The sequence below is a fragment of the Aulonocara sp. 'chitande type north' Nkhata Bay genome, linkage group LG3 (assembly GCF_057382095.1).
Source record: "Aulonocara sp. 'chitande type north' Nkhata Bay isolate Kocher_YH1m ecotype deep benthic linkage group LG3, A_spYH_male_GT1.1, whole genome shotgun sequence".
Lineage (NCBI taxonomy): Eukaryota > Metazoa > Chordata > Actinopteri > Cichliformes > Cichlidae > Aulonocara > Aulonocara sp. 'chitande type north' Nkhata Bay.
In genome coordinates, this window is record NC_141346.1 from 61,029,812 (window position 1) to 61,053,128 (window position 23,317).

Below are 23,317 nucleotides of genomic sequence, written 5' to 3' on the forward strand. Positions count from 1 at the left end.
TTTGCTTACCTGCTTCTTCCTGACCTTGTGCTTCTCCTCACGTTCCTCTCTTTCCTCTCTCCCTCTTTGACTGACAATCATACACAAATAGATTGTATTCAATTAGATGAAAAATTACATTAACATGAAAAAAATACTATAGGGCTTTGGAGCGTGATGTCACGGGGGTGGGCGTGGAAAGGATTTTGGCCCGATCTGCCATTTTGGGGGTCTAGCGCAAGTGAAAAGGGAGCGAAGGCACACACAACAGCCATGGTTCGTATTTGCTGTGTGGTCAGCTGCAATGTTCGATCACACGACCGGCAAGAGAATAAGCTTGAAAATGGTTTATCTTTTCATTCTTTCCCAACCTGGAAGCAACATGAGGCAGCTCGTGTATCGATGTTACCAAACGAAGGCGTCCAGCCTGGAGAGCAGCTGTGAGACGAGCTGACGTGCAGCTCTCTTCCATCTCCAAATATCTGTTGGTGCTCCAGACATTTTCATTCCGGTAAGTTCTAAATATGTTCATATCTCTCTTTATAGCCTATTAGTTTTATTTTCTATGCGCTCTGAGCTCATAGCAAATTAGAACAAACATCCTACTGAGTGATTTTGCAGAACTACCTTCTATTTATAGAGTTGCTAATTATTTGGCATTATTGCAGCAAACCAGCCGATGAAATGGATGAAACACATCGTGACTCAGTTCCAGCGCTACACAAGGGACCTGCTTCAAACATACCACCATGCCAATCTAATTACTACTTCCATGTGAGGGTGAAGAGGTGACCCTTCTGGATAAGATGGTGAAGGTTTGCTGCGTTTTGGTGAACAGTGTGGTAGTAAAACCAGGGAAAAATGAAACTTGCTCCTGTTAAATATTCTTAAGTCTTGTGCTGTATAAATAGCGGTAATTTTTCATAAGATAAATTGAAGTAATTGATAGTAAATAAAGTAATGTTAGTAGTGGGTGATATCATGTAAACACTCATGATTTTGTGTAAACATTTTGTCATTTGTAAACTATAAATGACATGGATTCTACATTGGAACTGATGTGATGTTCTATAAGGTGGTTTTAATAAAATAAAAAAAGAGGCAAAAATTAGTTTGTTTCTTTATTCAACTTTTGAACAGTGGGACTCAGTCAGTATATATTCAGTAAATGCAAATTATTTACACGGTAGTGCACTACAGGCATAAATCTAGACCCCTAGATAAAACATTGTGGGTCATTCCCACAACCCACAGCTTTACTGTGTTCCAGCAAAGTATCCAATAGCAGTGACAACTCCTCCACAGTAGCAGGTGGAATTTTTCTGTTTTGAGGACGGCTCCTTTTACCTGTCAATACAGATGGTCTGTTTATGTTTTGATCAAGAGCCTTTTTTTTGGGCAGCTGAAGAGGAGAAGTCTATCTTATGGCCAACCTCTGGCTGTATCTTGGTCACATTACCCAGCAAAACCCAGTATGCAGGTTCATCTGTAACAGTCCTTGTGCCACAGATCAACACTGTTGCTACTATATTAAACAGAAGAGCAGCGACATGGCTGCAGGTCTCTGCGACTCCGGCCATACAGGTGCAGTGGGCGGCTTCAACCTTCCCTGTGATGCTCACAGTGACCCATGGCTGCAATGCTGGTTCATTCAGTCTTTGAGAGTGCAGCACCTGAAACACACACAGACAAAGTTCATTTAAAGACAAGAACTATGAGCCAAGGCCGACGTAAATGTGTTTTATCTACTTTAACATAAATGTAACAAAGTGTTTAGAAAGTTAGCACATACATGTAATTTTTCATTTCTTTATGTGTCCATCTATAGAACGCTGCATGTTATAGTCTAAATCTGTCTGTTCTGTCAGAAACCTGCCTGCAGAAAATGAACCTAAAGCATGTAATGCAAGGATGTCATCACTTTAGAGATGGAGAAAGCATAAAGTGACAATTATGAATCACTTAATATGATAAGGAGATTATGCAGGTCATTAATCAATGTATAAAACTAAAATAAAATGTATTTTTAGTGACACAGGATACAAACATGGAAGCAAGATGTATAATTAGAATTATTTATAATAAATGTGAATTAATTAGTGCAATTTCTTTAACCATAAAGAATAACTAAATCCTTCAGGAGAATGTCTCATCAATGCACTGAACTCACTATGTTATCCCTCTAACAGCCTCCACATGTGCTCACTGTAATTTCCCCTCATGAATGAATTTATGCTGCACTAATGTGAATGTTTGCAGGGAAATCAAACGCATTTCACACGCAGTACTCGAGCTGACTTACCTTTGTTTGAATGACGACTTGTACGCGTTGACTCCACAGACAAGGTACGAAAATATGTCAGGCTACGTCAGGCTACGTCAGTAGCGCTTGGTCTTCAGGGTTTCTACTCCACGGCCGTATTTCATACGGGTGCGCATTTCCAATGCACGCTATTTTCTGCAAGTACCGCTGCTTCGCCTCTGGACGCAATCGGTCTCTATACAGTCCATTCTCTTTTGAGAGGCTCTTAAGCATCTTTCTTGTAGTCGTCGTTCCAACACAGTGTGTTTGTTTTGATTCGTAGACCCCGAAAATGGCGCTGCGCTCCCACAATGCATTGCGGCGTGACGTCAACTCCAATACTTCCAATATTTGTCACATCTGCGGCAGATTTACTGCAGACTCTGATCAGGAAAGTGAGACGCCGAAAGAGAGGAAAGCGAGCCGGCGCACTCGTGCGTCTGAGGAGACGCGGACTGCGAACTGCTCTTCCTGGGATCTTCCTTTCCAATGTACGCTCACTCAGGAATAAGATAGACGAGCTGGCCCTGATGAGAAGCATGAACAGAGACTTTGCCTCCTCCTGTGTCTTATGTTTTACGGAGTCGTGGCTCTGTGAGGACATCCCGGACTGCGCGCTCAAGCTGGAGGGCTTTCATCTGCTGCGCGCGGACCGGCAGGCCTCTCTCTCTGGACTCCCCAGGAACCTACGCCAGGATCCTGTTTGTGGACTTCAGCTCTGCCTTCAACACCATCCTTCCAGACCAATTCCAAGGCAAGCTTTCCCAGATGAATGTGCCTGATCCCATCTGCCGGTGGATCACTGACTTCCTGTCGGAAAGGAAGCAGCATGTGAGGCTGGGAAAGAATGTCTGGGACTCCCGGACCATCAGCACCGGCTCCCCTCAGGGCTGTGTTCTTTCTCCTCTGCTCTTCTCCCTGTACACCAACTGCTGCACCTCCACCCACCAGTCTGTCAAGCTAATCAAGTTTGCAGATGACACCACCGTTATTGGACTCATCTCGGACGGGGACGAGTCTGCCTACAGGAGGGAGGTTGAACGTCTGGTGTCCTGGTGCAGCCACAACAACCTGGTGCTGAATGCCCAAAAGACAGTGGAGATTATTGTGGACTTCAGGAAGCACACAGCTCCACTCCCCCCCATCATCCTGACTGACACCCCCATCACCTCTGTGGACTCATTCCGCTTCCTGGGTACCACCATCACCCAGGACCTGAAGTGGGAGCCCACCATCACCTCCGTCATTAAGAAAGCCCAGCAGAGGATGTACTTCCTGAGGCAGCTGAAGAAATTCAACCTGCCAACACGGACAATGATGCAATTCTACACTGCAATCATCGAGTCCATCCTCACCTCCTCCATCACCGTGTGGTACGCTGGAGCCACTATCAGGGACAAACAGAGACTGCAGCGTGTTGTGCGCTCTGCTGAGAAGGTGATTGGCTGCAGACTCCCATCTCTGCAGGACCTGTACACCTCCAGGACACTGGGGCGTGCAGCTCGGATCTCAGCTGACCCTTCTCACCCTGGACACAGTCTGTTTGACCTGCTCCCCTCAGGCAGGAGGCTCCGGTCCATTCGCACCAGAACCTCTCGCCATAAGAACAGTTTCTTCCCCTCTGCTGTTGGACACATGAACAATAACCACATGATTGTCCCCGCCACTAACACATGACCCTACGCTGTGTTCACTGCATCATTCCATGTTTGCACTGATCACCACCTGCACTCATGTATATATCTTTCTCCGTAGCACTTTTAATTCTTATTCTTATTTTTTCATGTCTATTTAAGCGTAATTTATGACAGTATGTTTGCACTGAAGCACCGCAGCAATTTCCTAATGTTGTAAACCTGCTCAACATTTGGCAATAAAACCCTTTCTGATTCTGATTCTGATCCAGTCAGTTAGCTCGTAAGTATCCATTTCAAACAGGACAGTGGTAACAACAGCAGGCTACGGACAATTTTAAGTTTTAGATTTTAAATAGGCTGTATGCATTTCAATGGGAGCAACAGGACGGTCAAATCTCGCTGATTTTACTACAGAGCAGGACGGATTGTTGGGTAGCAAACATCGTCGGAAAACACATTTTCAACACTGCAGGTTACCTGGTGTAATGTTTTTCAGCTAAAAAGAAACATGGCCTGACTCCTACCTAACTATATAAAGAGTAACTGAAGGTTAAATGTAGCTAATATGTCCTGTTTTAAGCCAGGCACTTACACCTCCGCTCCGCTGCGTCTCAGCCACCATCGCTCTGGCAGAAAGGGCGCTAGAGCCAGAGTAGAGGAGAGGCGAGCTGGAACAAACCATTATGGGAGGGGGGGTATCTATACTTTTGTTGTTAAAATGTTACGTCTCAACCAAATACTGTATGCTTTTTATATTTTTAGTAGTGTGTCACACAAACAGCAAATATTGTCAAAAAAGTAAGAAATCTTTGGGGGTGCTTTGATTCATTTCAGCACCCCCAAAAATGGGCTAAAATCGCCCCTGAGTTGAAATATTAAGAAATAAATAGTAATTCATGTTTGTTGATTAGATTTATATGTTTAAATGTGTTATTTGTGCTAATTGTGCAATTAGATAGGAACCTTTTCTAAAGTTGTGTTGTGGCTAAGAGGGCATTTTTTGGCTGTCACACTCAGCAAGCTAATTAAGAGACGAGCCACGAGGTTTGCACGTGTGCAGAAAGATAAATAAAGAGTGCCTTTTTTTGGACCTCCCCACCACGTAAAAATGAAAGTTTATTCCCTTTGAGTGAGGCCAATGAGGTAAATGTTTTATTTATTATCATTGTATGTAAATGCGCGACTGTTGCGTGGTATTCAAGTGCAATAGCCGCAGTGTGAGGTGTAATGTGTACTTTATTGATCATTTTGTTGGAATGTTTCGTTGTATATAATGCTTAAGGACTTTAGTAAGACTATTCATTTAAGTTTGTATTTCCTTTTAGTTCTGACGGCATTGTATCGGCTGTGGTTGGACATCATTACATGTTAAGACATGTGGAAGAATCCTCCTGTCCGAAATAAATGTCAGTTTAAACACAAAGAACAAGTTGAGCTTTATTAAGACTCGAGGGGAGTAACAATGATCATTGTTCTGACAGCATTTTGAGTGGGAACAGTTCAAAGTTATTTACTGATTGAAACAAGCTGAATGTTTCTGTGCACGATGAAGAAGATCAGCAGCAGGAGCTCAGCTGATCAATGAATTGACATCTATCAGTCGTTTCATGAGATCAAGTCATCAGCAGACATTTGTTTTAACTGTGTGATAAATGTCAGAACGTCAGGGCTCTGCTTTAGTCACTACTTGATGATCATTGGCTCATTGTTGAATCCAGTGGCCCAGTCTGACCTCTGACCCTTTGCTGCATGTCTTCTGTGTTATTTCCACTTTCATGTCTGATCTTCTGCTGTATCGTCCAAAATAAACATCTGAATCATTTCCAACACTTCAGCAGATCTTTAGTTTGGGCAGTACAGCACAAAATAACACATATTGTACTATACTGCCCACTTCCTGATCTTATTGGATCTGTGTGTGAGGTTGGTGAAGGAAACACATGTTTACTGAGTGAATCGCTGCCATTAGGAACTAGTTTTTATATCACAGCCTAGAAATCACACAGGACCATTTCTGCAAGTGAAAATTGGAGGAAAATAATTGTATAGTTTGTGCGTGTGAAGTAGTCAGACTCGAACGTCAAGGAAGGTGGTAGGGAAGCAGACATTTCAGATTTCCAAGGTGAGCAACTTATTTACAGTGAAGTTAATTTAATGTAACTTAACAAAACTTCCTCCCCAAATAAACTCTATTAACAAAACTCAACATAACATGGATCTGGTGACACAGCTCACCTCTCCTCTCTCCTGCAGCTGATAGAGACTGGCTTTAAATAGGGCCACCAATTTCCCTCCAATTGCCCAGCCAGTACCACTCACTCAACTGAGGGATCTAAAACGCTACACAGATTATCCAAAAAACACAAAACCTCTACACACTTCTAACATGCACATTTACACAACTAAATGGCAGTATTAACGAAAGGAAAAACATTCAACAAATCCCTTTAAACCTTAACACAAACAAAAGGAAGCATCTCTATGGAAAAAGAAACCCCTCCACTTTGTTTGACCTGCTGATGTCATATGTGACATCATCAGGACTTTAAAATGAGGAAATCCCAGGCGGGCGTTTCCCCACACCTGACCCTTAGGACGACTGAAAAGACAAACAAAGTAAGTATGAACAACTTAATCTGTAACATAATAAAATATAAAGAAACATAACTTAGTATTTGTCTTAATTTGCAGAATGTTTGATTTGCTGGCAACAGAACGCTTACACAAACAAACCCGGGATAGTGAGTGAAGCAATGTTACTTGACAAATAGCAAATCATAGCAAATACATAGAAACAGAATAATGTGTACAATGTGCAAGAAAAGGTAAACACATATGGGACAAATGGAGAGCATTGCAACTGCTCCTCCACTTTGTCACAGTGCGACTGTTGTTTGTAAATGAAAACTTATCCCAACTACATGTGCTGCTGACCTTTGACCTTTTCTTTAGGTGCACAGAGGCCAGAGGAGTCTGTGGAAACATCCAGAACTGAGGCAGTGCTACAGATGTCTTCAAATAAAGTGGTGTATTATCCATGGATGCGTTCCATTCCTGTTTAGACCTGCTGGCTGTCAATGGGCTTCATTCCATTTCAGACTGCCGGTGGTCGGCTGGAATCTAAACTCAACATGGCTCCTGTGTTAGAAGAGCCTCTGATTTTAAAATATGCACATTGAATAGTTTCTTTCCAGCACTATGGAGCTACCAGCCCAGTATATGTAGCCCACAGTAGATGAAGTTTTCAAGCTGGACTGACAAACATCAGGACTCATGTGATCCCTACATGTGGACCTTTCACAGATGGATTCAAGTGCAGATTCAACTCTGCATTACATTTGACTTCAGCTGTTACACACTTTCATTTTCTGGCTGTGTCACTTCCTGCTTTTTGGATCAGATAGTTTATCCATGTCCACAAATGTTTGGCTGCATATTTTTATCATCTATATTTTCCAGTCTTCATGCAGCCGATATTTCATGTGAACTCCAATCTGACACCTGCCATCACGTTTTCAGGGTTAGTTCAGTGTTGGAAATGTAGGACAAACAGCAGCACATGTTCTCTAAATGTTTGCAGTCATTTTTAAATGACGCTGATACTACATGAGACATTTTCCACATTTATTGTCTTTGAACAGAGAATAATAAAGCCATCAAACATATACAGGCTTCTGCAAATACAAACTTCTGTGGTGCATTTGATGACCTGCAGAGGAGAACAAGTCGGGCTTTTCAGCCCTAACACAACAAGAATAGCTGTGGAACCATTGGCCATTTGCCATAGTGTAGCTGAGTCAAAACAGCCCAAGTGCTGAGAGGGAAAACATGATGATTTATGTAAAGTCATAACTGGCTGCAGCAGCTGAGCTTTGACCTGTGAGCTGCAGCTTAAGCTTCTTTTATGGTTCAGTGTTTAATGTTTAAACTGTTTATGGCTGCACACACACCCACAGTCAGGTTGTATACATATTGAAATATTATATACAGTGTGGCAGCTGACCTTTGACCTTTGACCTGCGAGCTTCAGACTCATTGCTGGTGTGAGGTGTTTACTATTGAAGCTTGCAGACACACCCACATCCTCTGATTTGTTCTCAGGGTTGTTCAGTGTGTTGGAGTTGGAGCAGAAACCTGCTGCAGGTTAATTATTGATCAAACAATATCACACAAGGTGCAGCAGCTGACCTTTGACCTGCGAGCTTCAGACTCATTGCTGGTGTGAAGTGTTTAATACTATTGAAGCTTGCAGACACACCCACATCCTCTAATTTGTTCTCAGGGTTGTTCAGTGTGTCGGAGTTGGAGCAGAAACCTGCTGCAGGTTAATTATTGATCAAACAATATCACACAAGGTGCAGCAGCTGACCTTTGACCTTTGAGCTTCAGACTCTTTGCTGGTGTGAAGTGTTTAATGTGACTTCAGCCTGCAGACACAGAGGACTGATGAAGCAGAAGATTGTCTCTGTTTCTACACAGACCTGGTCCAGACAGCAGAGCTGCAGAGGGAAGACGTTCATGGGAAGAAGCTGAGTAAGTGCAACGTCCTCTTTGAATCCTGGATCAGGAAGTGAAGCCGGGGAATATTTGGTGTTTCAATAAGGTTTCTGCCTTTGACTCAGTCTGCTGTCACTTTGTTTCAGAGAGAAAAAGAGATTTCAGATTAACTGCATTATATGCTGAGTAACTAAATGCTGCTAGTCTGTGGTGTCACTCCCAGCAGCATCACGTCATTTCTTTACTCTGACCTTTAACATCAGTTAACTTAGCTAGCAGAGCAGCTAGAGTTAGAGTATGAACTCTGTGTCAGCAGTCAGCTTGGTCCTGGTGGTCACCTGGTTTCATGTTTGCTGATGATCCAGATGTGTCCACATAATTATTTATTTCTGTAAATGTAAAGACTTTACAGATAAACAACAGCAGCCCTCTGGCTGGACTCTAACCTGTGAGTTTCCTGTGACTGAAACCACAAGCTGACATTTTCCTTCTGAAGCAGCTGAATGGATGTTTGAGTTTACCTGCATACATGGTGCACTCAACACCCTCAGCGGAGGAGGAAAAACCTCCTTTCGGTGGAGAAACCATCCTTAACCCTCCTTGAAACTGGCGGGGAAACCAGACCTCCTTATGTATATATGTGTGTATATGCATGTGCTTCAATGCGTGTGTGTGTGTGTGTGTGTGTGTGTGTGTGTGTGTGTGTGTGTGTGTGGGTGTGTGTGTGTGTGTGTGTGTGTGTGTGTGTGTGTTTGGGGGTGTGCTTGTGTGACCTCCTGCTCACCAAAAGGGTCATAAAAGTAGGAAGCTTATTAACCAAGAAAACAGAGCCTTCAGATAGGATGTCCCTATAATAAAACACTACAGCCTCCCCCACCAACAGACTGGTTGGAGAGGTGGTCAGAGACAAAGGAATGTCTTTGATCCTGCTGCTTGAACTAAGACTTACACATTTAAGTAACACAATGACAACATTTAACAATTTGACTCCAACAGCTGCCAGCTGGAATTTAAATGTAATATAAATGAAGGATTCAAGGTTATTGGGTTTTTGAACGTAGAGATCACATGAACGTATATGAATTGAATGATATGTCTCTTCTATGTTTCTATTATCATATTTTGATGTTGATTGTGATTGGTTTTATTTGTTTCTTCAGTGGTTGTAGTGTTTTAATATTTAGTAATTTTTTCCATTTTGTAATTGTGTATAAAGTTTAATTTGAATGAAAGTTACACTTAAATGCTTCAGGGTCTTCAGTCAGTGTGTGATCAGTTTTATACATGGCAATGGTCTTACGTATGCCGGTGTTGGATATGGCTGATAACGGTATGTTAAAATCTGAAACAGCCTTTAAAAACTCTGTCCAGCCAATAGGTCTGAAGGTGTGTGTGTGGTTGTGACGGCTTTAATCAGGTCGTAAATGTGTGAACCCGGGATGGTGCGTTTATCAACAACAATTTCACCTTTGTCATTGTAAGAAACCAAGTCTGGCCAACGAGAGAATGAGTTCTGCATTCCTCCTTCTCCTTTTAGGTATGTGTGTCAAAACATTCTCTGCAATAAAATCCTTCAGCATCACCATAAACAGGTTGGGTGTCCGCAGGCTGGGTTTGCACATCCATGTTAAATTGTTCCGGTAGGGATGAAGACAATATATTCTTTTCACGGGCACCTTGTCTCACAAGTGTGAGGTATCTTTGGAGAATAACACCATATTTTTTTAGCTTTCTCATACACATCTATGTCTGATTCTTGTAACACTTGAAGCATCTCCTTGTCCAAGTCTTTCTGAGCCTGTTGTCTGATGTTGCCTGTGTACTGCTGCGGTTGTTTCAATAAGTCCAACTGATGTTGGGGCACCAAAAACATCTTTTGCACATGTTCCATTTTCACCTGTTTGCTATCAGACTGGTTATGAAAGGGATTGCAGCCCCTAATCAGGCTAGTAAAAACCCACCAGATTGGTTGATTGTCTTTCTCTTTTTCAAAGTTTTGATCTTTTCTTCGGCAATCAGTCTGATTAGAGATTTTTTCTTTTTAGCTGTTTGTATTTCTGATTTGTCAGTGGAATGTTACCTTGCAATACGTTAAAGGCTATCTCACACAATGCATTGATGAAGTTTGCATTGCTAATAATAACTCTGCGTAGAGCCGGGGGAGACTTGTATATCAACTCCAACAGAGACAGATTCCTCCGCATGCGTGATGACATCCTTTCACCTCTTCACTGTTTTTTGTTTTGGGTTATAAACAACCGGACGGTCTGACAGTAAATTTCTTCGGGGTCTTAAATAGTCCGGGGTCTTACCTTTATAGTCTATTAAAACATACCCGTGTGTTGTGGATGTGGCATCATTAAACGCTTCTATAATATATTTAGTATTACCAGGAAAGATTTGCCTACCTAAAAGCATGACTTGATATTTATCTCTTGGATTTTTAAACAATATTAGTTGGTGCATTTCAAAAATAAAAATATGAAGACACTCAAAATAAATTTCCTGTGGTGGGAAACTATTTTGTGCAACTTTTTTGTATTTACAGTTTTGAGGGATAAGCCTCTTAAATTTCTCTAACTAGAAATATATGTTAAAAAAAATGATTTTCATTTTTTTGGTAGTTTATTGCATTTTTTTGCAATTTATGTAATTACTATGCACTTAATGCATACATATTATTTAAACTTGGGCTATAATGGTTGTATTGATGTATAGCAACTTCATATGTTTCATATGTTTCATATGTTGTTTGTTTAATTTAAGACAAAAAAAAATTAAATGAATGAGAGGTAAAACTTGAGGGGGTAGGGACAAATAAGTAAATACTTCAGCCTACTCCTTTTCAAACAAATAATTTTTGTAATAATTTTGTAATGATTGTGAAGGCACATATTTGAAATGTTTGAAATAAAAATGAACTGAACTGAAATGCTCCCAAAAATGTCACTAAAACATGAAAAAAATATAATATAAGCTCTGGTCACAGCAGATACTGATAAACATGTATTATGAGGATGGATGATCAAGTTTCTCACTCTCTCCTTTAAATCTCAGTTTTTTCTTCTTCACAGTTTATCTGTTAATTTATTAATGAATAACACTGAAAGAGTTTCTGTTATATTTCCCCTTGAACATCAGCTTATTAGGGCGGCATTAGGAAATAGCCCCCCTCCAAAGAATGAATAAATGAATGATGATAATAATAAAATGATTCAAAAGCAGAGCTCAGAGTGGTAGAATGGTCAAACATGGATCCACGGGTGGTTCAACTGCATTTGGTGACGTGACTAAAGCAAATCTTTCAAATAATCCCACCATCAACGGGATGTTGTCTCCTTTACTACGGTTACTTTACTTGGTCACCGTGTGAATTTCTTGGAAATGAACCAAATTCTTTTATTTGTTGGTTGTTGCATATTTAACCTCTACAGTCAGGAAAGGAGGAGATGAGGCCTCAACAATGTTGGGTTGTAGCCAGTGTTGGGAAGGTTACTTTTAAAATGTATTCCATTACAGAATACAGAATACATGCCCTAAAATGTATTCTGTAACGTATTCCGTTACGTTACTCAATGACAGTAACGTATTCTGAATACTTTGGATTACTTAAAGTATTATATTATCATGCTTTTTACAACAACGTGAATGTACTATTGCTGTGTGATTTATTACTATTACTGAAGGTCCGCGACTCCGAACTGTAGTAAAGGGACCTCTGACTAATACAGCGGGGTCCCTGTCGGCTTGTAGCCGAAAAATAGCTTTACTTTGTTGTGTGGGTCAACTTTTCTTGCCAGAGACAGAGAGAGGCGTTGAAAGGCTTCTCCAACGGAACTTATTGTTTTCGGAGGAAAACACGAACACGGTGTACAGTCGAGTTTTAATAGCTTACTTACAACTGGGCTCGTCAGGCTCTCTTGGCTCAAGTGGTTATTAGAAATCAGAAATCAGAATCAGAATCAGAAAGGGTTTTATTGCCAAATGTTGAGCAGGTTTACAACATTAGGAAATTGCTGCGGTGCTTCAGTGCAAACATACTGTCATAAATTGCGCTTAAATAGACATGAAAAAATAAAAGTAAGAATAAGAATTAAAAGTGCTACGTAGAAAGATATATACATGAGTGCAGGTGGTGATCAGTGCCAAACATGGAATGATGCAGTGAACACAGCGTAGGGTCATGTGTTAGTGGTGGGAACAGTCATATGGTTATTGTTCATGTGTCCAACAGCAGAGGGGAAGAAACTGTTCTTATGGCGAGAGGTTCTGGTGCGAATGGACCGGAGCCTCCTGCCTGAGGGGAGCAGGTCAAACAGACTGTGTCCAGGGTGAGAAGGGTCAGCTGAGATCCGAGCTGCACGCCCCAGTGTCCTGGAGGTGTACAGGTCCTGCAAAGATGGGAGTCTGCAGCCAATCACCTTCTCAGCAGAGCGCACAACACGCTGCAGTCTCTGTTTGTCCCTGATAGTGGCTCCAGCGTACCACACAGTGATGGAGGAGGTGAGGATGGACTCGATGATAGCGGTGTAGAATTTCATCATCGTCCGTGTTGGCAGGTTGAATTTCTTCAGCTGCCTCAGGAAGTACATCCTCTGCTGGGCTTTCTTAATGACGGAGGTGATGGTGGGCTCCCACTTCAGGTCCTGGGTGATGGTGGTACCCAGGAAGCGGAATGAGTCCACAGAGGTGATGGGGGTGTCAGTCAGGATGATGGGGGGGGGGGGGGGGGGGCTGTGTGCTTCCTGAAGTCCACAATAATCTCCACTGTCTTCTGGGCATTCAGCACCAGGTTGTTGTGGCTGCACCAAGACACCAGACGTTCAACCTCCCTCCTGTAGGCAGACTCATCCCCGTCCGAGATGAGTCCAATAACGGTGGTGTCATCTGCAAACTTGATTAGCTTGACAGACTGGTGGGTGGAGGTGCAGCAGTTGGTATACAGGGAGAAGAGCAGAGGAGAAAGAACACAGCCCTGAGGGGAGCCGGTGCTGATGGTCCGGGAGTCCGAGACATTCTTTCCCAGCCTCACGTGCTGCTTCCTGTCCGACAGGAAGTCAGTGATCCACCGGCAGATGGGATCAGGCACATTCATCTGGGAAAGCTTGCCTTGGAGATGGTCTGGAAGGATGGTGTTGAAGGCAGAGCTGAAGTCCACAAACAGGATCCTGGCGTAGGTTCCTGGGGAGTCCAGATGCTGCAGGATGAAGTGTAGGGCCATGTTGATGGCGTCATCTACAGACCTGTTGGCTCTGTATGCAAACTGCAGGGGGTCCAGGAGGGGGGCCGTGAGGGTCTTGAGATGGGAGAGAACTAGGCGCTCAAATGACTTCATGACCACAGATGTCAGAGCCACGGGTCTGTAGTCATTTAGTCCAGTGATCCTAGGTTTCTTGGGGACATAGATTATGGTAGAGGACTTGAAGCAGGCAGGCACATGACATGCCTGCAGTGAGGAGTTGAAGATGCCAGAAAACACTGGGGCCAGCTCGTTTGCACAGTGTCTGAGGGTGGCAGGAGACACACCGTCTGGGCCGGGAGCTTTCCGAGCATTCAGACTCTTAAACTGCTTCCTCACATCTGCTTCATGAATATGAAGAGTTGTGGTGGGAGGAGGTGGTGTGAAATCCTCTTTTGTGTGGGGTGAGGAGGCGGGTGTTGTAGGTGAACAGTTTGAAGGTGGTGATGTCTCTATGGAGGGGGGAGAGGTGGGGCAATTAGTGTCCAAAGTGCCTCTATTGTTGGGGCCGTTGGAGGTGTGAAGGCTGCCTGATGGCTCGTCAAAACGGCAGTAAAAGTTACATGCTTCCAGCTCCCGTTTTTCCTCGATGACAGCTGTACCTTTCCACTCCCCTTTTTTCCCTCCTCGCGCTCACAGACCCATAACGTGTATGGCAGTCCATTCTCCCTGCAGCACGGACTACACTGCCCATGATGCTACATTCTTTAGAGCATAGGTGTCAAACTCTGGCCCGCGGGCCAAATTTGGCCCACAGCCTAATTACATTTGGCCCGCGAGGCCATACCAAATTACTATTAGAGCTGGCCCGCCGGTCTTAAGCAGCGCATGTACTGCTAATACTACAACTCCCAGAATGCTCTGTTGGCGTTTTGGCGCGTCAGTCAGGAGAGGACCCATTAACGCCCTCTCCTCTGTTGACTGTAGTCATAGCAACCGCGCGAATACTGCCGCGCTACCTCTCCCAAAATGGCGAAAAGAAAGAACGAAAACAGGAGCTTCCTGGACAGGTGGGAGACAGAATATCTGTTTACTTATGTAAAAGACAGACCTGTTTGTCTTGTATGTGGAGCTCATGTGGCTTTAACCAAGGAGTACAACATTAGACGACACTATGAAACGAAACACCAAGAGAAGTACAAGGACCTGGACATGACTCAAAGGCGCCGGAAAGCAGAAGAGATGAAAAGAAGTTTTGTTTCACAACAGACTATGTTCAAAAAAAGCCATATCACAAAGTGAGGCTGCTGTAAAGGCTAGTTTTGTTGTGGCAGCAGAGATCGCAAAATCAGCCCGGCAAATGTTAGCCTGAGCAGAAACACAGTAGCTGATCGCACACGTGAACTTGCCAACAATCTAAATAACCAGCTGATGGAGAAGGGAAACAGTTTCGTTGCATTCTCCCTCGCTGTGGATGAGAGCAGCGACGCCTCTGATACTGCCCAGCTTTCAGTCTTCATCCGTGGTGTGGACTCAACTCTCTGTGTTACGGAAGAACTTTTAGGATTAAAATCAATGCATGGAACAACCACAGGGAAGGAAATATTTGAAGAGGTTTCCAAATGTCTAACTGAAATGAAGTTGCCATGGGAAAAACTTGTGGGGTTAACGACAGATGGTGCACCAGCGATGTGTGGTCAAAGGAGCGGACTGGTGGGCAGGGTACGGGAGAAGATGCGAGCGGAGAACTGTGCAGGTGAGCTGACTGTTTATCACTGCATCATACATCAAGAATCACTTTGTGGTAAAGCCCTAAAGATGGAACATGTTATGACCGCAGTAACACGAGTAGTTAACTTTATAAGAGCCAAAGGTCTGAATCACCGCCAATTCAAATCTTTTCTTGAGGAGTGTGGTTCGGAATACGGAGACGTGCCGTATCACACGGAGGTGAGGTGGTTAAGCCGAGGGAAAGTACTGAACAGATGTTTCGAGCTACGCGAGGAAATATTTCAGTTTCTGGAAAGCAAAGGGCAAGACACAGCTGAGCTCAGGGAGCAAGAGTTTCTGTGTGAGCTGGCCTTTATGTGTGATATCACGAGCCATCTCATTGCACTGAACCTGCAGCTTCAGGGACGGGGGCGTATCATCACAGATATGTACGCTGCAGTGAGGGCTTTTAAAACGAAATTGTGCCTGTGGCAGAATCAGATGCTACAAGGAAACCTGGGCCATTTTCCCTGCTGCCAAACGATGAACATGCAAATCTCTACTGCTGTGTTCCCATGCGTACAGTTTGCTGAAAAACTCTGTGTACTCAGTACTGAGTTTACCCGGCGGTTTGCCGACTTTGACGCCCAGAAATGTCGATTTGAACTGCTCAGTAATCCTTTTGCAGTTTACGTGGCAAAAGCACCAACAAACCTCCAAATGGAGCTGATTGAACTCCAGTGTAGTGACACGCTGAAATCAAAGTATGATGCTGTGGGCGCTTCACAATTTCCACATTTCAAAATGCCTGGGCTCCGCACCCACGCTGCTCAGATGCTCTCCATGTTCGGCAGCACTTACCTATGTGAGCAACTATTCTCCTCAATGAAGATGGCCAAAACATCTCAGAGGAGACGTCTGACCGATGAACACCTTCACTCGATCCTGAGGATTTCCTCAGCTCAGAGCCTGAGCCCAGACATTGAGGAACTAGCATCCAAGAAGAGATGCCAGGTATCTGGCTTGGACGCATCAGAGTAGATCAGTGTGTAGCAAACTGAGCTATAATTACCATTTTCTTTGTGCAATTTGTCTTGCTACTCCCAGACATGGGCTTGAATGGTTTCACGTTTAATGATATTTTTATTAGTTAAGTGGTTTATTATTGTTATTTTATTTTTACATTTATTATTAGCCTGGGGAAAAAGTTTACTGCTAAAATTTAAATTAGAAGGCTGCAAATACAATTTTTATTTAAGAAATGCATTCCAGTGATATGTTATTTAATTGGAATTTCAATTTTGCATGTGTGCAATATTAAGTTATATATGTTTATATAAGTTCTATATCGTTCAGTATTAAGCGTTGCTTATTCCATATTCAGTTTTTCAGCAAAACTTATTTGAGTCTGTAAGAAAAGGTTCCTTGTTATATCTGTAGGAAGATTTTTTTCAATAAATATTAACGTTGGCCCGCGACTTTGTTCCAGTTTTGAATTTTGGCCCACTGTGTATTTGAGTTTGACACCCCTGCTTTAGAGCTATGCTTGTAGCATTCTGCCTGTTAGCTTAGCACAACAACAACAACAACGAAAAGGCGCTCTCTCACCCCGGAAACACACAGTCGCAGAGAGAGAGAGAGAGCGTAGCCCTGTAACCATGGCAACCGTAACGCTGCCGCCTGGAACAACAGAACGTAGCTGTCAAACAAAACCCAAACAGTCCTGACCCGCGACAAAATGAAACAGGAAAGTACCGCAGTGTAATCCATTTATTTCAACAAAGTAACTGTATTCTGAATACCACCTTTTTAAACGGTAACTGTAACGGAATACAGTTACTCATATTTTGTATTTTAAATACGTAACGGCGGTACATGTATTCCGTTACTCCCCAACACTGGTTGTAGCTGTGGTTCAGGTTAGAGTGAGTGTCCATGGAATAAATGTAAGTCAGTGAACTGGAAACATGACTGTGTTCAAACTTTGTTTTCCTTTTTATAATGAGTCTAATCAAAGGTGGACAGAAGTATCTCCACTGTGACTTTTCTGTGTCACCATCAAAGCTTCTGCACAGTGTTTCTGGGGCAGATAACATTGCAGCATTATGGAGACATTATGGAGACAAAAAGAAAAGCGTCTGGATTTCTTTAAGTTAAACTTAAAGAAATCCAGACGCTTTTCTTGGACTGTTGGTTTCAGTGTTGAGTCTCATTCACACACTCCCTCAGACTCTTCACACACACTGATTTGCTGACATAAACACTCCTGTGTCTAAACACACTGAATGTGTCCTGAGCTCGGCCGCTGTTCCACAGTAACTGCTGTCAGAGTCACTGTTACTGAGTTAGCTTAGCTAGCAGAGCAGCTAGCAGTTAGAGTATGAACTCTGTAAGCAGTTAGCTCGGTCCTGGACATGGTTACTGACATAAAGCTGCTCTCTGCAGCCATGTTTGACCTGCTGCTTTGTAGGACTACAGTAATGGAGGATTTGGAGGCTGAACTGGGCTCTGTGACACTTTTTGTAGTGAACTGATGAAAGCTGTGTCTCAGATGGATGTTAGTCCAACACATCAGACACGACCTCTGCAGCTCTCAGTTGATGTACACATGAATGATTTGTGTTTCCTCTGCAGGTGAAGGTAGAAAGTGTGTGTGAGCTGATGTGAATTGAGCAGCATGGATCAGTGTGAGGACAGAGAGGAGGGAGTCCCTCCCCCTAAAAGCACTCTGTGTGGGGAACATGAGAGCCAGACCAAAGCTCAGAGGTGAGATGACCATCTCTAACTGTCCATGACTCTTCTCCATGTCACAGCTCAGCACTCACATCACTGCTCCATATTCACAGGAACCAGCCTGGACCTCCACCCAGCTCTGTGTCCTGTGAAAGTAACTCAGTCAAAGATGTCATTAAGAGATTTGAGCAAAGACAGTCAGCTGAGAAAAGGTAAGCTAACGCCAATAATATCAGCTGATATGTGATGAGAATTTTACTGAAGATTTATAACTTTTTCAGGATCCATCAGAGACTCAAACCTGGACCTCGACCCAGCTCTGTGTCCTTACAGAGTGACCGGTCAAATCATCGAGACATTGATTTTAAATCCCAGCCTGTGCCTGCTGCAGAGAGGTGAGCTGTTAGTTACAAGAACTCTCTGATTTAAATGATTTTGATGTTTCCTGGTTTCTAAAATGCATCTCTGTAGGAGAGCAGTGTCTCCAAGGACACACAGGCTCAGCTGTAACTGTCAGTTTATCTGGTTTAAGACACATTTGGACTCAATTGGCTGTTTTTAACTATGTATTTTAATCAGAGGTGTAAATCTAGACCTCACACATCTGGATCCTAAACTATGATAGAAACAGCTGCTAGCAGTGGGTAGTTTGACTTTGATACGCTGCTCTAGAAAGCAAACAAAGGTTTGTGCAGCTCCTCTTCAGAAAAGTGTTCAGAGAGCAGCTGCTGTATTAGACAAAGGCTCGTCGTGTGAGCCCAGATGTGTGTAACAGCTGGATGAAGGAGAACCATCACAGTCGCGTCTCCATCCCGCCTTTATTAATGAACTTCCTGTTGCTTGCAGATGACAGGAACACAAAGTGTTTGTGCCACGTGATGCTGCAGGATTTGTTAACGTGTCCATGATGGTAACATCTCCTCGTCTAACTGCAAACACATGAGCGCTCCTAACGGCAGCTATCACAGCCACACAGGCAGACTGTGTCTCACTGTTGCATTCAGGGACATTTGTTTTCCTGTAAAAAGCTGAACTCTAATCTAAGAGGACTGTTACTGACAGGAAACAGCTGCATTATCTGCAGTCTGTGTGATCACAGCTGCTTCAATCACTTTATCAGAGAATTGATCATTGAATAAAACATGTTTGTGTCTGCAGAGGTCAGAGGTCACAGTCTGCAGGATCCAGCTGTCCGTCTATAAGGAGTGATGGGTCCAAAGATTACCCTCCAGAGTTCAGTGCTGAACCTGGACCAACGAGGTCAGAGACCTGTGATGACTCCTTTACATGTTTGTGTTTTCCTGGATAAATATGACCAAAGATTCATTAAAAAGATAAAAATATTAGACTTTGTCCTGTAGCGCTGTGTGGCAGGCAGGATTGGACCCAAACACAACAGGATGAAGTCAAAGAGGCAGCTTTATTTCAGCTGTGAACATGCAAACAGCAGAAATAAGGAAACATAACTGTAGGTTTGCAGTGAATGAAGCCTCAGCTCGACGCTCCACTTTGTCCCTCTTTTCCTTCTCCAAACAGCCACATCAGGAGTCTCTGATGGAGTTTTAAAATATTTAATTACAAATGTCCAAAGATGGGTTCAGGATACCTGAATCCACAATTATTAAAGCTAAAATAGTTCACAGGGTTTGGACTTTGTTAGGTGACGAGAGAACATCAAAGTGTTTTTTATCTTTAAACAGTATTTTTATCACTTCAGTTGCTCTCACAGCCCTGTTTGTTATTTTACCAGATGTTTCACTCGGTGCTCCCACCAAACACCTTGGAGGACACATTAGTGTGATTTAGATTTCATTGGTGCAAACACCAGTCACACAAGCTAACCCATGGAGGCAGCAGCAGGCTTTGTGTTTGGTAAAGTCTGTTGGCTTAAACTAAGAGAGTTTAGTTTGTTAGCACAAAGAGCTGTCAGCTAAAGCCCCGAATGCACTTTGAATACAGACGAACTGAGAAAAACACTTTAAATACAGCAAACAGTCAAACTGACAACATCTTGTTCTGCTGATCATCCACAGCAGTACGTTTAGCATTCATGCTAGCAGCAGGCTGTGACTGTCCACTGAGCACCAACACAGGTAGGAGTGAGCAGTGATGAAGCAGGACTGTGGGCAGTTTGAGCTACAATCCTATTGGCTTCTCAGTTTCTCCAAAGAAAAGGAGAAAAATTCTTGGTGTTGTGAAGATGTGAGTTGGTCTTGTTGTCGTGGGGCTGGAAGGATGCTGGCAGTGAGAGGCTTTTCATACAGTGTTCAGTAACAGAATGAGAAGAAAGCCACTGCACATGAAACAAGGTGCTCGTAGTGTTTGTTTACTGTGTTTGTGCCACAATGTCAGATCAGTTGTAGATTCACATGCAGACTTCTCCAGTGAAACCAGTGCAAGTACTGCAGTACAGAGCAAAGACTAAGCAAGAGTGTTATTGTAAACTTTAACAAAAGACTGTTATGTGACAAAGAGTAAGTACATTATTTTTATGAGATTGTTCATCATGTCTTTAATTTAATATTTCCAGTTTTTCCTTCCTGTCTCATGAAGCTGTTACATTTATTGTTTTTCTCTTAGGATCAATAAGAGGCCAGAATCTCCTGGACCTGAACCCAGCTGTGTTTCCTTAAAGAGCAACATGTCGAAGGATGTTGTTATAGACTTTAATGGCTGTTCTTCTGCTGCTGAGAGGTAATGTGTGTCTAGATGTTGTTCCTGACTCTGTATTTTTGAATAAATCCTCATGTTTAATATCAACTCAGCTCTTTTTCACACACATTTCTATGTTGGTATGTGAAGCGGTGTGTGTTGGAGTGTTTCCACAAACACAGCAGTCAGAGTGGAAAGAGCGGATGTTGTAGGAGGTGTTTGTGTAGTGAAGAGGCTGAGTGTCTGTAGGACTCCAGCTGCTCCAGCAGGTGTCTCCTTTGTGCTTTGCTTCAAACACAGTGTAGGGAGGAGCTTCCACTCAGGTGTTTCAGGTGTTGCTGGATGGAGGAGGACAAATAGTTTTTCCCTTCAGTGACACTTCAGCAGCTCAATGTTCTGGGAGATGTTTGTCTTTATGAAGGTTTATGGATTATTGTTCTTACTTTGGTGAAACTGAGCAATACATTTTCCATCTAACATTTAAAGTAAATTTCCAGGTGAATAAAAGATCTGCAGCTGCAGCCTCTGTGATGTTTCACAGTCTGAAAGTAACAAATTCAACCAGAGTTCAAACAAAGGCTTAATATACGTGTGTGTTTGATATAATGCCAACAAGTACAAATAGGTGTTCTTACAGGTCTTAATCACAGAGGTCTGATAAGTCTGGTGACTTTCACACTCAGCAGTTTTGCTGCCTTTTATTTTATATTGGCCTTTTTAAAGCCCTTCAAAGTCTCCCACATTCATACAGAGCTTTTAACACCAAACTCCTTTACAGTCCTTCTCCTCTCACACACGATCACACGACTGATTTGTCTGCAGCAGCTGTGTTACTGCTAGTATTTTATTATGTGTGTAATCTCCTCATATTGTTCCTGTGGTTTAGTTTGACTTCCTTCTGCAAACTCAGCTGCTCTGTTGCTGATACACGTCTCCATGAATATGATTGATCAGATGCTGCCAACACCATGTGTTTCATGTGAGCGCTCAGCTGAAACCCTGGGTTGACTTATCGAGTTAATAACAAGCTTCACGTGACTGTGAATGCTAAAGTGAATCAGATAAAGGAAAGAGACCCTGCTAATGTTGGACTCACTTCTTAGTGTAGATCCCAGGAGGAAGTTCAACATAGCCATTCTTTGTGCTAGCTCGACCAAACCTGAGACCACAGTGCAGGATAATGATCATCATCTGTCTCTGTCAAGGACATTTAAAATCCACAAATAACAAACATAATTATATTTGATCATTAAAAATGATGATTAAACAAAGTGTCAAACATACTTAAGTAGAAGGACTGATGTTTGTGTTAAAATACCCTCTTAAAGCTGAAATACTGATTCAGCTTCTTTACTCAAGTAAAGGTAAAAGAGTCCAGGCTCTGAAATGTACTCACAGTATTAAAGTAAAAACGCCATCTTTGAAGGAAATTTCTGCCAGTTTTTGTGCAAAGTTACCTGAATTTCTACCTCCAACATTAATATGAGAGAATTATCTGAACTTTTATTCTAATGAATTTAATCAGCTTGAACATTTTGTAGCACAAAAGTAGAAAAAACCCAAAGGGAATCAAAAATAGCTCCGTTTGCTGTTGCCTGCATTGTAGATGGGCGGCTTTGCCTCAACACCTAAACAGGAAAATGAGTTTAGTCAAGTATTAAAGTGGGATTGAAGAGGTGAGGAAACCAGAGATCAGGTGTTGTGGTGCAGCATGGTCACAAGAATCATTTAGAAATGGGTCAAAATATTTTCTCTTCTAGATTTTTTGCACAGTCTGATGTGCTGCTGCTCTGAGGTTTACTGCTCTCTGTGTGCTTAGAAAACTGTGAGGTACAAGTAGATTTGACACAAGTTATAATGGTTGATTTCCATATAACGGTGGAATACAGGGACTTAATCGTTAAGTTAGAAGACAGTTTGAAGCCTAATCTTGAAAGTAGAGATAGTGTCTGTCTCCTGAATCCAAACTGGAAGCTGGTTCCACAGAAGAGGGACCTGAAAACTGAAGGCTCTGCCTCCCATTCTACTTTTAAATACTCGAGGAACAACAAGTAGGCCTGCAGAGCGAGAGCGAAGTGCTCTAATAGGGTGATATGGTACTACAAGAATCAGAATCAGAATCAGAATGGGGTTTATTGCCAAATGTTGAGCAGGTTTACAACATTAGGAAATTGCTGCGGTGCTTCAGTGCAAACATGGTGTCATAAATAACACTTAAATAGACATGGAAAAAATAAAAGTAGGGATAAGAATTAAAAGTGCTACGTGGAAAGATATGTGCATGAGATATACATGAGATATATACATGAGAGTAAGAATTAAGAGTGCTACGTTGAAAGATATATACATGATATATACATGAGTGCAGGTGGTGATCAGTGCCAAACATGGAATGATGCAGTGACACAGCGTAGGGTCATGTGTTAGTGGCGGGGACAGTCATATGGTTATTGTTCATGTGTCCAACAGCAGAGGGGAAGAAACTGTTCTTATGGCGAGAGGTTCTGGTGCGAATGGACCGGAGCCTCCTGCCTGAGGGGAGCAGGTCAAACAGACTGTGTCCAGGGTGAGAAGGGTCAGCTGAGATCCGAGCTGCACGCCGCAATGTCCTGGAGGTGTACAGGTCCT

General features: G+C 42.8%; 1 pseudogene; it reads left to right on the forward strand.

Moving 5' to 3' along the window:
* Nucleotides 1–14,623: 14,623 nt before the first annotated feature.
* Nucleotides 14,624–16,515, forward strand: LOC147336431 (general transcription factor II-I repeat domain-containing protein 2 pseudogene; annotated as a pseudogene).
* The last annotated feature ends 6,802 nt before the right edge of the window (nucleotides 16,516–23,317 follow it).